General features: G+C 48.9%; 1 protein-coding gene across 4 annotated transcripts in view; it reads right to left on the bottom strand.

Annotated features, from left to right (window-relative positions):
• The window catches only part of DDHD1 (DDHD domain containing 1), a 463,741-nt gene that overhangs the window by 214,366 nt on the left and 235,962 nt on the right, over positions 1-13,413 (bottom strand). The window lies entirely within an intron of this gene.

The following is a 13,413-nucleotide window of genomic DNA, read 5'->3' as shown; positions in this document are numbered from 1 at the left end:
CACCCAGAGCCACACACACCCAGAGCCACCCCCACACACACCCCCACCCAGAGCCACACAAACACACCCCCACCCAGAGCCACACACACACACACACCCACCCACCCACCCAGAGCCAGACACACACACACACACCCAGAGCCAGACACACACACACACCCCCAGAGCCAGACACACACACACACCCAGAGCCACACACGCACACCCAGAGCCACACACAAACACCCAGAGCCACACACACCCAGAGCCACCCCCACACACACACCCCCACCCAGAGCCACACACACACACACACACCCCCACCCAGAGCCACACACCCCCACCCAGAGCCACACACACCCCCACCCCCACCCAGAGCCACACACACACCCCCACCCCACCCCGAGCCACACACACCCCCACCCCCACCCAGAGCCACACACACACACACACCCCCACCCAGAGCCACACACACACACACAGCCACACATACACACACACACCCAGAGCCACACATACACACACACACACCCAGAGCCACACATACACACACACACCCAGAGCCACACACACACACCCAGAGCCACACACACACACACACACACCCAGAGCCACACACACACACACCCAGAGCCACACACACACACACCCCCACCCAGAGCCACACACACACACACCCCCACCCAGAGCCACACACACACCTAGAGCCACACACACACACCCAGAGCCCCACACACACACCCAGAGCCACACACACACACCCAGAGCCACACACACACACCCAGAGCCACACACACACACACACCCAGAGCCACACACACACACCCAGAGCCACACACACACACACAGAGCCACACACACACACACAGAGCGCCACACACACACACCCAGAGCCACACACACACACCCAGAGCCACACACACACACACCCAGAGCCACACACACACACACCCAGAGCCACACACACACACACCCCCACCCAGAGCCACACACACACACACACCCACCCAGAGCCACACACACACCTAGAGCCACACACACACACCCAGAGCCCCACACACACACCCAGAGCCACACACACACACACCCAGAGCCACACACACACACACCCAGAGCCACACACACACACCCAGAGCCACACACACACACACAGAGCCACACACACACACCCAGAGCGCCACACACACACACCCAGAGCCACACACACACACCCAGAGCCACACACACACACCCAGAGCCACACACACACACCCAGAGCCACACACACACACCCAGAGCCACACACACCTACATCCCCGTAGCCTGGCTGCCTCGCGCAGATGGTGGTTGTGTCAGCAGGGGGGGAGACGGCGAAGGAGACAAGAATGGGGGTAATCAAACAAAACTAAAGACGCCTCTCTGGTCACCCACACTCCACGTTAACACCATCACTACACAAGGCACAGCCCATAACCCACTGTGCCAGCCATGCGCTCCGCGTGCTGCAGAGCGCTAAGAGCCCCCGCCTCCTCGGCGGAGTACGCAGCGCTACATAAATGCTACATTAGAATGCAATACAAACAGCTGCATGAGAGGCATGCTGCTGCCGCCGTCCAACACAAGGGTGCCCTGCGGGGTGCGCGTGGGGGCCACGGGGGCACACAAGGGGCGGCAGTATTCAGAGCCTGGCTTGAGTTTCGTCCAACTTTTCCTGCCAACGGCTTGTCACGGCTTGGAAGCCGTGTGAAGGAGAAGCCGCCCCGGGATCGGGTATCCACTCCAAGGAGGGGCCGAGACATCACTCTGGGCGCTAGGCACTTCAACTGTGCCCGAGAGACGAGAGGAATGCCCAGAGAGGCGCGGCAGGCCGCGTCCTGCCCACCACGGGACCACCGAGGGCCGGGCTGGGCCAAGGCCCGGTGCAATGGGAGACACGGGGCACTGCTCAGAGAGCGCCTACAGCCGTCAGTCTGACACTTGGCGCTACGCCCGAGTGAGAGTCAAGCACTCAGTGCACATAAGGCCGTGCTGATGGGGCAGGTAGACATGGGCTGGCGTCCCGCCCACCTGGAACCGAGGGCAGACTGCGCACAGAGGTCTTCAGGATGGGGGGGATTAGGGGGCACACACAGAGATTATCACATCCCATATGACTCGTCACTAAACAAACATAATGCTCGTCTCAGTGCAAGGATCCCCTCGCGGGTAACATGACCCCTCTGACTCCAGTCCATTATGGGCGCCCAGATCCGTAAGCGCTTCAAGGCAGAGCTATACATGTGCACAACACTTAATAGGGAAACGTCGCTACGAACGTGTAACTATGGACTGGCGGTCGTACGTCAAGACATCTCCATCCGACCGCTCTAGGACTGCAGCGTGACTCTCACAGCTCCAGGACTGCAGTGTGACTCTCACAGCTCCTCTCACAGCTCCTGGGCTGCAGTGTTTACAGCTCCAGGACTGGAAGGAACGGGGAGAAATGCCGCGGCTGCGTGATCAGCCAGAAGGCATCGGACTGGGAGGGAGGTGGAAGGAACGGGGAGCAATGCTGCGGCTGTGTGTCCTCGGCTCTGGCAGGGCAGGCAGAGGCTGCAGGAGGTTCCTGATGAGAAAGGAGCTGAGCCCGACGGAGTTATGGAGCCGGGAGCTGCGGGATGGATGCAGGAGGAGTTACCAGGCTGCAGGTAAACACTCCTACCAAATTATAGCGGAAAAGGACAGTGCTCCCTGCTACAAACTAATGTTTCCTGGGCGATACAATGTCTCGCTCCGTACAAAATTTACCAGTATGTAACGGAAACTCCTGCCTTGCATTAACGGTCCATCTTGCGTGAAACGAGTCACCCATCACGTGCCGCCCCCATCATACCACCTCCGCACTGAAGTGCTCTTACCCATCACTGCTGATTACCGCTACCAGCGATATTTTTTTATCGTAGGTATATTCTACTGTGTGGCCTTGACACTCTAATGTACGTTTCAAAAACCAGAAATTTTACAAATAAATTGCAACATACTTTGGCTTTGTTTTTTAAACTTATGTCACGTGTAGGTTTCAAAATTGAGTACGTGGCTTCGAAATTATACTAACTGGCAGCTTAAACTCGTTTGAACCCAGTATAAACCGCTTTCCAATACGTAAACATTTATTTAAAGCTAATTTCTTGCAGTAATGCGATTTTGGGGCTTCAACTGCTTCCAAGCACAAACTCACTTCCATGCCCGCCAGATGGAAGGGCTATTGGGATGGTGTGTACTTCTCACCCATTCACAGATAAGCGATTTAGCTACAGCTTCCTGTTGAAAGATTCTTACAGATGTTGCTGACAGGCAGGAACGGGCACATGGACAGCGGGGGGGGGGGGGCAGGAACGGGCACACGGACAGCGGGAGGGGGTGCAGGAACAGGCACACGGACAGCAGGAGGGGGGGCAGGAACGGACAGCGGGACATCGCGCAACCCACCCCTGCCAAGGACACTTCCGAAATGGCGAAAACAAAGCTTTAAAAAAATTTTTTTTTTAAAACACGCCCACAGCCGCATGACGTGGGCAAAACCCTAAAATTCTCGGGAACGCCCACGAATCTGCTCCGTCATTGACGGACAGATCTCTGTTCCAATGGCTTGCCTCCATTTATGGAGCTAGCCAATGGAACAGAGGGGCGGGACAACACACACATACTGTACACTTAAGATTTCGCCTGCGCCGAAAAGCTACCCGGTGAGCAGCTTTCGACAGGTGAAACCTAAAAAGGGAAGGGTGAAGAAAGGGTGATTGAAAAAAGCGATTTACGGAATGGTTTATGGAAGAAGAAAGGATGGATGGCCAGAGGGGTCCAAGGATGCTTGAAAGGATGGAGGGGTGGGTGAAAGGAAGAATCTATGCAAGAGCAAAAGGATGGATAAGGGTGGGCGAATGGATTGATGTGTGAACAGAATGGTCATTTGATGGATGGAATGGTGAAGAATGGACGGATAGAAGAATGATGTATGGAAGAATGGAAAAGATATGGTAGCTGGGTGGGTAAAAGGATGATTCTGTGAATAGATGGATGAAATGGTGAAAGGATGAACTGAAGAATTAAAGAACGGAAATATGGCAGAATGGAATGGTGGTAGGCTGAATGGATAAATGGCTGTAACGATTAATCAAACTATTCTAGGAAGGGTCAGATTTACTTGTTTCACCCACTTAGTGTCATTAGAGGTTTGGTTTAAAGTGGGGGGCATTTTAAATTTCTGGCTACCTCCTTGCCAGCAACGCTCGACTAAAGGCTTGACATAATCTGGGAGAGACAAAAGAAAAGGCCTAGGAACCTCTGCAGAATGCTTCAGAGGTGGCTGAACTAACTGCAGAGAAGTTGGTGCTGAAGGCAAATGGGACCTCAGTAGACAAAGCACACCATGTCTGTTGGTCCTGGGGGTGAATGTTGGAACTAGCCTTGTCCAGGTCTTCTGAATACACAATGGGACAATTTCTACAGAACAGGAAGAAATTCTGACAAATAAGCCAACCCCCATACATCAAAATATCACTTGATGTTGACGCAGATCTCTCAGACTCTTTTCATGTAGGTACAAGTGTGTGTATGTGCCGCAGCATCAAATATTTTGATTTTAACTAGAATCATGATTTGCTGGACATAAGTTGCTACCAGCTCATCTTCAGAAGTTGTGGAAGAGAGCTACTGGGAAGCGGAAAGGCTGGAAATCTGGTCTTTCTTTCTTGAAGCAGAAGTGGACACAACAGTGAAGTTCTATGCCCAATTCCCCCTTCTTGTTCCTGAGGTGAACACCTTCCATGTTTCACAGTATCTTTTCACAAATCTCATTGTCCTTAATGGAGTACGTCAGAAGAAACCACGAAGACATAGTGGTTCTCATTCTGCAATATCTTCTCTCAAGAGGCTGGGCATTTATCAAAACCCTATGACAGTGGTCAAAAACAACTAGAGAGGTCAAACACATCAGAAAACCAGGTAAAAAACATATTTCTAAGAAAGAGTTGTTGAGTTGAAGGTTACTTCTTTAGATGTCGAATAAAGACAACCTCAAATATTTGACGTTAGTAGATAACATAGCGTTTTGTGTTCAGGGTCTTCCTCATAAAGCAGAAAAAAACAAAACGCCTGAATGACCCTATGCTGGGCATGGTGGGATAAGTGTAATCTTCCAAGTTTCTTAAAGGAGCAGGGTTGAATGTTACTATGCATATTGTTTGGATAGGAGCAATCGCCTGATTTTATTTTATGAGATCTACTCTATTTTAAATGGTAATTATCAGCCAAATGTGCCACTGATTGAATATGTTGGCTAATTGAACAAAAAACAATAAATGTTGCTTTTTTTAGCAGGTTTCCATTTACTGGATTGGTTTGAGAAACCTGAAAGTTTATGGTAAATCGTGGCCTGAGGTCTTGCAGATAGTCTACCTTTTATTAATTCAAAGGAAATTCTCTTGAAGAGCAAGCATATAGAGTAGCTGTAACCCATTTCTCAATAAGATCAATTATAAACTTGCAAGTTTCAAAATTGCCAGGAGCAGTAACGCAAAACACATTAAGCGTTTTTGTCGCCTACAAAAAGCATAGTCAGGAGAGAATGACGTCAAACCATTGATTCATCGAGATAGGACTGCTACCTTTGTTTACAGGGGCAGATGCAAATCAATTAAAGGATGCTTTAACTTAAGAAGTTAATGATTTCGAATGTGCGAGCATTCACATTTTCCTCAATGGCAGCTTCCCACAAAATGGCAATTTTACTCACCGAATTGACTCCCTTCCACTTTGCTATGCTTAATCTCCATTTTTTTCCACTTGATTTAACCCTCACTTTAATTGCATTTTTTCCGATTTCATCTGCATATGCTATCATTGTTACTTTAATTAGTTTCTTGCCTCTTCACTAACTTCTTCCTTTAATGATGCTCCCTCATTTATTACTTATCACCAGGATTACATGAATAAACTAGTGCATCACAGCTACACTTTACGGGGCACACCAAGGCGTTCTCCAACAAGAGAATGGGAGATGACTGGGAATATTCACATATGAGCCCATCTTTCGGCCTAAAATAAGCCCAGTCCACACTACTGAGCAGAGCTTCCAGCAAAAGTTGCTTTAAGCAGTCGCACACTGACAAGAACCCAGGTCACAGCACACTGACAAGAACCCAGGTCACAACACATGCACTCCGAGAACTCGGAGATCCAAGCTCAACATGTAAACCCAGTCATCTTCCCGTGGCTGATTTTATGAACCTAGTCATTTGTGGCCGATAGGATATCACTCATATTGTTTCAGTGGCAACAGGGAGACAGAATTGACTCCTAGGGGGTACCCTATATGCAAGATACTCAGTCTGCTCATTACTGTGTTTTGGAATTTTGGTATGCTTAGCCTCAGAGAGTGCAGACTCTTCCACAGGTTGCCAACACAGTGTTGTAGAAAATGCCTAACCAAAAATCATCACAAAGGCGGGCATACTGTTCAAAGGAAAACGGTCATATCATTCAAGTTGCCTTTATCTTAGGGTGCAAATTGGTTAAAATACCTGGGATGCTAACGTAGGTAAATTGTGGTGGGTGGAGTTAATGGTTAGGGGTGGGGTGTGAATTCATATGTGACACGGTTATGCCCTTTAGGCCAGGAATTCATAAGACAGGAAGAAACGGACACCAGACTCTGAACTAAATTGCAATGTTACTGCACACATATCAGTGGGTCTCAGCCCCTTGAAATGATCCGTCGGTTCTAAACTGTACATAAATGGGATATTTTCCTTCCTAAACTAAACATCCCACCATGCATACACATGGCACTTCTTCACTTAGCATCAGTACAGCTATCAACAGTGCTGTAAAATGCAGTGGTAGAGGGTACAGGTAAAGCTTTAAATATACATATTTTTTAAACTACCAATCCAGGTGATGAAGGCCCATTTAATTTCTTGCATGATGACCAATGGCAACCTTGCTATTTCACTATCACCCAGGCTCATCTGTCCCAAGCACAGTGAGATAGATCTCTGTTGCTGACAATCCATGTAAGTAAGCAGATTTATTATCACTTGTATTCCTGAAATGAAATGTAATGAATTTGTACTTGTAAAGAGCACTTCTAGCCCAACCGAGGTTTCCTGGCGCTATACGCATACCGCTGTGGAACCCTTCCTGGCTTTTCCCTGTGAAATGTCCACTAATAGGCACCCCCAAGGTGAAGCCAGGCATCCCAGCGATGTTGGGGCCGATGTTGGGCTGTTGTGCCCAGAGTTGCAGAGTGGGACCCATGATTAGAATAGTCCCGGAGGCGAGAATTATCAGGTCCGAGGAAATTGAGCCCAAGACATGCCGAGACGGGAATTGAACCCTGGTCCCGGGCCAGACCTCTGCATCAGGGTCTGCCGCTCTAACCATTGAGCCACACTTCTCCAGGGGGTCATCCACAGTCCCCTTTAAAAGAAGAGCGGCACTGTGCCACAGAGAGAGAGGGAATGGCTTTCTGTTTTCAGGGTTTATACATTATTCATTTCGGTGTCTGCTTTCTAGAAAAATTAGACTTCTTTTTCAACATACTTATTTGCCTCAAAACATTTCAGGGCGAAGTTTTATCAGTGCTTACATCGATATTTACTTTTATTACAGTTTAATTGCGGAGTCAACTTTGCATGAAATGCATAGCGTACATGGGTTGAAGTATTTCACATGCTTGGATGGAGTGCAGGAGAGTGTCCATTTTTGGCTTGTTCTGTGTGTGTGGCAATATAACTGGCAGAAGGCTATGTACAAGGCTGTCAAAGTGAACTGACTTGGAAGCCTACACCTTAGCATCCCTTCCTTTCCTCTAGTGTCCTGCTTGTGAGGGTTAGAGTGCCCTGTTAAAGGGGTGGGGGATTTCACATTCTTCCCTATGAAGCTGGCTGCAGTTTCTTTGCCAGAGTTCTCACAGGTCCACTTCTCCTTACCTGATCTACCTTTACAATGGAGGTGGCCTGCTGTCTTGGCCCAATGAATATCTGTTCTCGATTCAACAGCTCAGGAGGGGCTTGTGTTGCGATCATGCCCGATATGGGCTAGTCATGCACTTACAATGCAGTATTTGATAGAAAGAGTCCTCCAAAATGTTGAATAATGCAAGAAAGCAAATTTATCATTCCTGGGCATAAATACAGGCACAATCTGATCAGTATTGTATTCCATGAACCCTATTAACCAAATAAAAACTGTACCCCAGTGTAAATGAGAAAATACCAAATTCCAAGGATAGAGTCTGGGGAATTGCTGTCCTCCTGCAAAACCAGGGACTAAGTCTGTAAAGAACCCAGCTGCAAGTGCTACTTGAGCACTTTTACAAGAGAAGTTGTCTACCTGCTGTCAGATGAGTTGCCGGATGGCACTCTGTAAACAAACACAAGTCTGGAATGAGAAGTTTATCAGCCATGCTACAGGAGGACCTTTTGAGGCTGCTGTGAGGTCGGTGTTTTTATCGCTGGTCAAGAGGTCATCCAGATGCTGTGTAGAACGGAGAATCACCATCTGTTCGCACTGCCTGATCCGAGGTAAAGGATCTTACCCCTACACTGAGTTTCGTAATACCTCTTCCCCTAGACTTAGTGCAACAAACCCCAAGTAGAGCCTGGCATACAATACAGCTGGCCGAATTGGCAGCCATCCATACAACTTCATCCTGGCAACCTGCTGACAAATCTGGAGCAGAACGTCAAAAATATCTTGCTCTGGCTTAATACGGCTTTTGATATCTTAGCCCCGGTCAAACTAAAAACCTTGACAAATAAATTGTCCCAGCCATGGTATACGAGGCCCTCAGGACATTGAGGCAGGACTGCTGTGGGCAAGAAGAGGAGTGGAGGAAAAACTATGAGGTTGAAGAGAGATCTATAAAAACGAACTAGCCCAACATAAAAAATATATTTTAGCTGCTAAAACCTCCTACTACTCTGAGAAGATAAATATAGCATGCAATGCAAATAAAACTCTCTTTCAAGTAATACAAAAAATTGGGAGTACCAGCCAGCTCCAATTTAGCAGTAATTAATCAAAAATGTTGTGACGCTCTGGCAGATTTCTTTCAAGAAAAAGTAGCCAACATCTTTAAAAAATGTGCTGCAGGGAGGACAGCCTCACAGCCGGAGGGGGAATCCCTAAATATAGTATCGGGTCTAGCCAGATACCCTACCTTTAAGGTTCCGCTTGAAAAACAACTCCTGTATCTAATCCCACTAATAGAATCTGGCGCCCCGTAAGACCTTTGCCCTCCAAACATTTTTCATCTGATTCCAGCACAAGTGGCACAATATCTGGGGCAAATTTTCAATACAGTGTTTGAAAGGGGCGTTTTCCCTGCACACTGGAAATCTGCCTTGATCCTGCCTCTGCTAAAAAAGGATAATCATAATGCGTTGGACACGAACAACTATCGCCCAATATCTAGGATTCCCTTTGCTGCTAAGTTGATTGAGAAAGTAATGAACGAAGAGCTATCAAAGTACAATTAAGACAATAGGATACTGGATGATACCCAGCACAGATTTAGGATAAACCAAACAGCTCAATATACACCGTGGTAGTGGCCAACGAAGAGATTTGTGAAAAGCTGGACTGGAGGGGGGTTGGCAAGGGGAGAGGGGCGGGGGAGGTGGTTGACTGCGGCTCTGATTTTAATGGACCTCTCCGATACTCTTGAAATCATCCAAGGTGAAGTCTCATTATGATCAGAGTTCTCAATGTCACAGACTATCCCGCAAGGACGATAGTTCTGCATTGATACAGTTAAAAAAAAACTCTTCAAGAAGAAATACTCTTTCTGCCTCTGTCCAGACTACTAACTAAAAATGCAACCTTTTAAAGAGATGTATCCCAATTAAAAGACAGTCCCAAATAGCTGTTCCTGACCCTTTAAAGGTCCTTTCCCTTAATCTTAAGGGGCTTAATTCACCCAACAAGAGATAGCAAGTGTGGCGCTACATACTACAGCATAGTCTAGACATTATTTTCCTTCAAGAAACCCACCTGTTAAAGGTTGACACTGCTCGCATGGCACACCCTAAATATCCCCTCCAATTCTGGGCCGCAGCAGACACCAAAACAGCGGGAGTGGCTATCCTATGCAGAAAGGGTATCAGGCAGGGGACCCCCAAAAACCTTCCGTAGCACAGATGGACGTATCGTCTGGGTGGAGGTTGGCAAACGCCTACTCACATTGTGTAATGTTTATGCACCAAACCAGATGCAGGACTGCTACCTCCAGACGCTATTAAGGGAACAGGTACTGCAGGGCGACCCCTCTTTGATTGTGGGAGGGGGTTTTAACTTGGTGTGGGACCCTATGCTGGACCGTAGTGAAGCCTCCTCGAACGGATCGGGTGCCATGTCCTCTGCACTCCGGAAACAGATAACGGACCTTGGCCGAATAGATTCTTGGCGTTACCACTTTCCTGAGGTGAGAGACTACTCGTACTACTCGCATGTCCACCGCTCGTACTCGCATATTTATTTATTTATTTATTTATATTGCACGCCCTTATAAGGGGTACGTTAGAGGCAGCCCTGTCTGACATCTCTATCTCTGATCATGCTCACATTGAACTTCTCCTGCAGGATCCGGTCGCTTGCCCCACCCGTCAGCCGCGGTGGTGTCTACCGCCACATATTCTGCGGGACTCGGCCAATGTGGAGTCTATACGGACCGCCACTGACTCTTATTTTGCGAGCATTGATCTACCCGAGACCCCTTTTCCTGTGGTGTGGGATGCCTTTAAGGCGACAATCAGAGGCCACATCTGATCCATTGCGATCGTGCGGAAGGCCCGAAGCCTAGAGGATAGCCTCTCCAAGGATATTAAGAGGCGGGATCTGGAGCGCCCTTCCCTCGCAACCTGGCGGAAACTTGCAAACCTTCAGGGCCAGCTCCGTGCTTTGCGTACTAATAAAGCTGAATGGTCCTTGTTTGCTTTGAAACAACGGTACTTCGAGGGTGGGGGGGGGGGGGGGGGGGGGGGGGGGAGACAAAGTGGGTAGGTTGTTGGCGAGGCGCTTGCGGGTCCGGGCAGCGAAGGCCCAAATTGTGAACATCCAATTGCCTAATGGAGGGCGGGTCACTGCAGAGCGAGGAAAATATGAGGCCTTTAGGGCCTATTATACCACCCTCTACGAGGCGGAAACGCACTCTTAAGCTCATATCGATGAGGTACTGAACCAATACCCCTGGACCCCAATACACCCACACTACGCGAAACAACTGGAAGGTAGCCTCATGGCGGAGGAACTGACAGCGGCACAGAAGGACCTCCCCCTTGGAAGAACGCCAGGCCAGGATGGCTTGCCGGTGGCCTTTTATTGTATGTTCATATCGCAAATCCAGCCATACCTGCTGCGACTATATAATTCCTTCTCGGACACGGTGGAGCCGGCCTCTTCCATGGGTATGGCAGAAATAGCTCTTATCCCCAAACCAGTAAAGGACCCCACGCTATGTGCTTCTTACCATCCGATAGCATTGCTAAACACTGACCTCAAACTTTACACTAAAATGCTAGCTAAGCGCTTCATCCGCAACAGACAGGGGGCGGATAACGTGTGTAGAATTGCGCATCTGGCAGGGAAAGCATACCACTGAAATATACCGGCCTGCCTTCTATCGCTCGACGCGGAGAAGGCGTTCGACCGGGTGCACTGGGGTTTTCTTCGCACGGTGTTACACAAGGTCGGTCTGCGACAAAAGAGGATTTCTATGATCATGGCTCCCTAGCTCTCCCCTCAAGCGTAGGTCCGGGGAACGGGCAGCTCACGGATTCCTTCTTCATACACAGGGGTACACGGCAGGGCTGCCCTCTATCACCCCTGCTATTTGCCCTGGTAATAGAGCCCTTGGCGGAGATGATTAGGCAGAGTGCAGACGTTCACGGCCTCGCTTTAGGAGGTCGACAGAATAAAATAGCGTTATTCGCGGATGACCTTATTCTCACGTTATCGCGCCCACATACCTCTCTCCCGGCGCTCCATACTCTCCTACAGACCTTTGAAAGGGCATCCGGCCTTAAAATTAATCATGACAAATCTTGGGCTTTAAACCTCACGATCCCGAAAGAGTAGCTGCCAGTCTTGAAAACACTGACTCCCTATCAATGGATTGAGGACTATATTCGCTATCTAGGTCTCCAACTGACCCCTTCCCTGGATACGTGGTCTTAGGTAAATTGGCATGAATGCAAGAAAGCCGTCCAGGAAGACCTGCTGAGGTGGAAATCTCTAACTATCTCTTGGCTGGGTAGGCTTAACGCTGTCAAAATGTCGATACTCCCTAAAATCTTATACTTGTTCCAATGTCTTCCCACCCCTATACCACAACAACAGATACAGGACCTCCAAAAAGAGATCACTAAATTTATTTGGGGGAGGTTGCCGACCGCGTTCTCCCACAAGATCCTCATGTTGCCAAAGTATAGAGGGAGACTAGCGTGCCCTGATCTTTTGGACTATTACTGGGCCTCGCACCTTCGTATTGTCTCGGAATGAACAACCACTGAAAGCGAAAAGGTGTGGTTCCATATGGATAGGATGGTAACTGGGCATACTATATGGGATCTTACATGGCTCCACCGTGCGGCGCGTCCTGCAGTGCATATATGGCAGTGCCTACCAAAACGGTCCTTGATATCTCGGACAAAATAGTCATGCGTAAGGGGCTGACAACCTTCCCTTCTCCTCACACTCCCATAGCGGGCAACCAGCTCTTCCCCCCCGGGCTCGCCATACACAAGCATTTGCCAAATGGTTACAGGGAGGGTGCAGAGTGATTGGAGATATGTTTGAGGGGGGAATCCCAAAGAAGTTTGCCCTGTGCAGAGAAGAATTTCATCTCCCATCAGAAGTGGGCCTACAGTATGACCAGTTGCGGCACTAGGTATAGTCACCCGAAATGCTATAGGCTTCTACTCGGCCACACACCCCCTTTGAGTGGCTGGTCCGCTCCTTTGACGACTCGAAGGGCCTTATATCTCAGGCATACCAGATCCTACAACACCCTCCTGTGCTGACTGCGCACCCATATCAAAGCCAATGGCAACTGATGTCTGGCACGGAAATCACGCCTGGGCTGTGGAACCGTCTATGGCAAGACATTCCAAGGGTCTATCGTAGCATTCCACAGAGGGAAAATGCATACAAAATTATGACACAATGGTATTATACGCCCTTCCAGCTACACAAAATGTTCCCTGCCGCGTCCCCCTTGTGCTGGAGGTGTTCGAATGCATCTGGCGACTTCATTCACATTTGGTGGGCCTGCCTGCTCCTGACCCTGCTCTGGAAGGATGTCCTTAGTCATATTAAGGAGGTGCTGGGCTTCCCCCTGCCTGAATCTACAGCCACGACCCTCTTGGGCCTCAAACCGGATAACTTAAAAGCACTCACTCGCAGCAACTGGACTAT

The sequence above is a fragment of the Lissotriton vulgaris genome, chromosome 9, assembly GCF_964263255.1.
Source record: "Lissotriton vulgaris chromosome 9, aLisVul1.2, whole genome shotgun sequence".
Lineage (NCBI taxonomy): Eukaryota > Metazoa > Chordata > Amphibia > Caudata > Salamandridae > Lissotriton > Lissotriton vulgaris.
The sequence above is the reverse complement of the archived record's forward strand: the minus strand, read 5'-3'. Positions and strand labels throughout refer to the sequence as shown.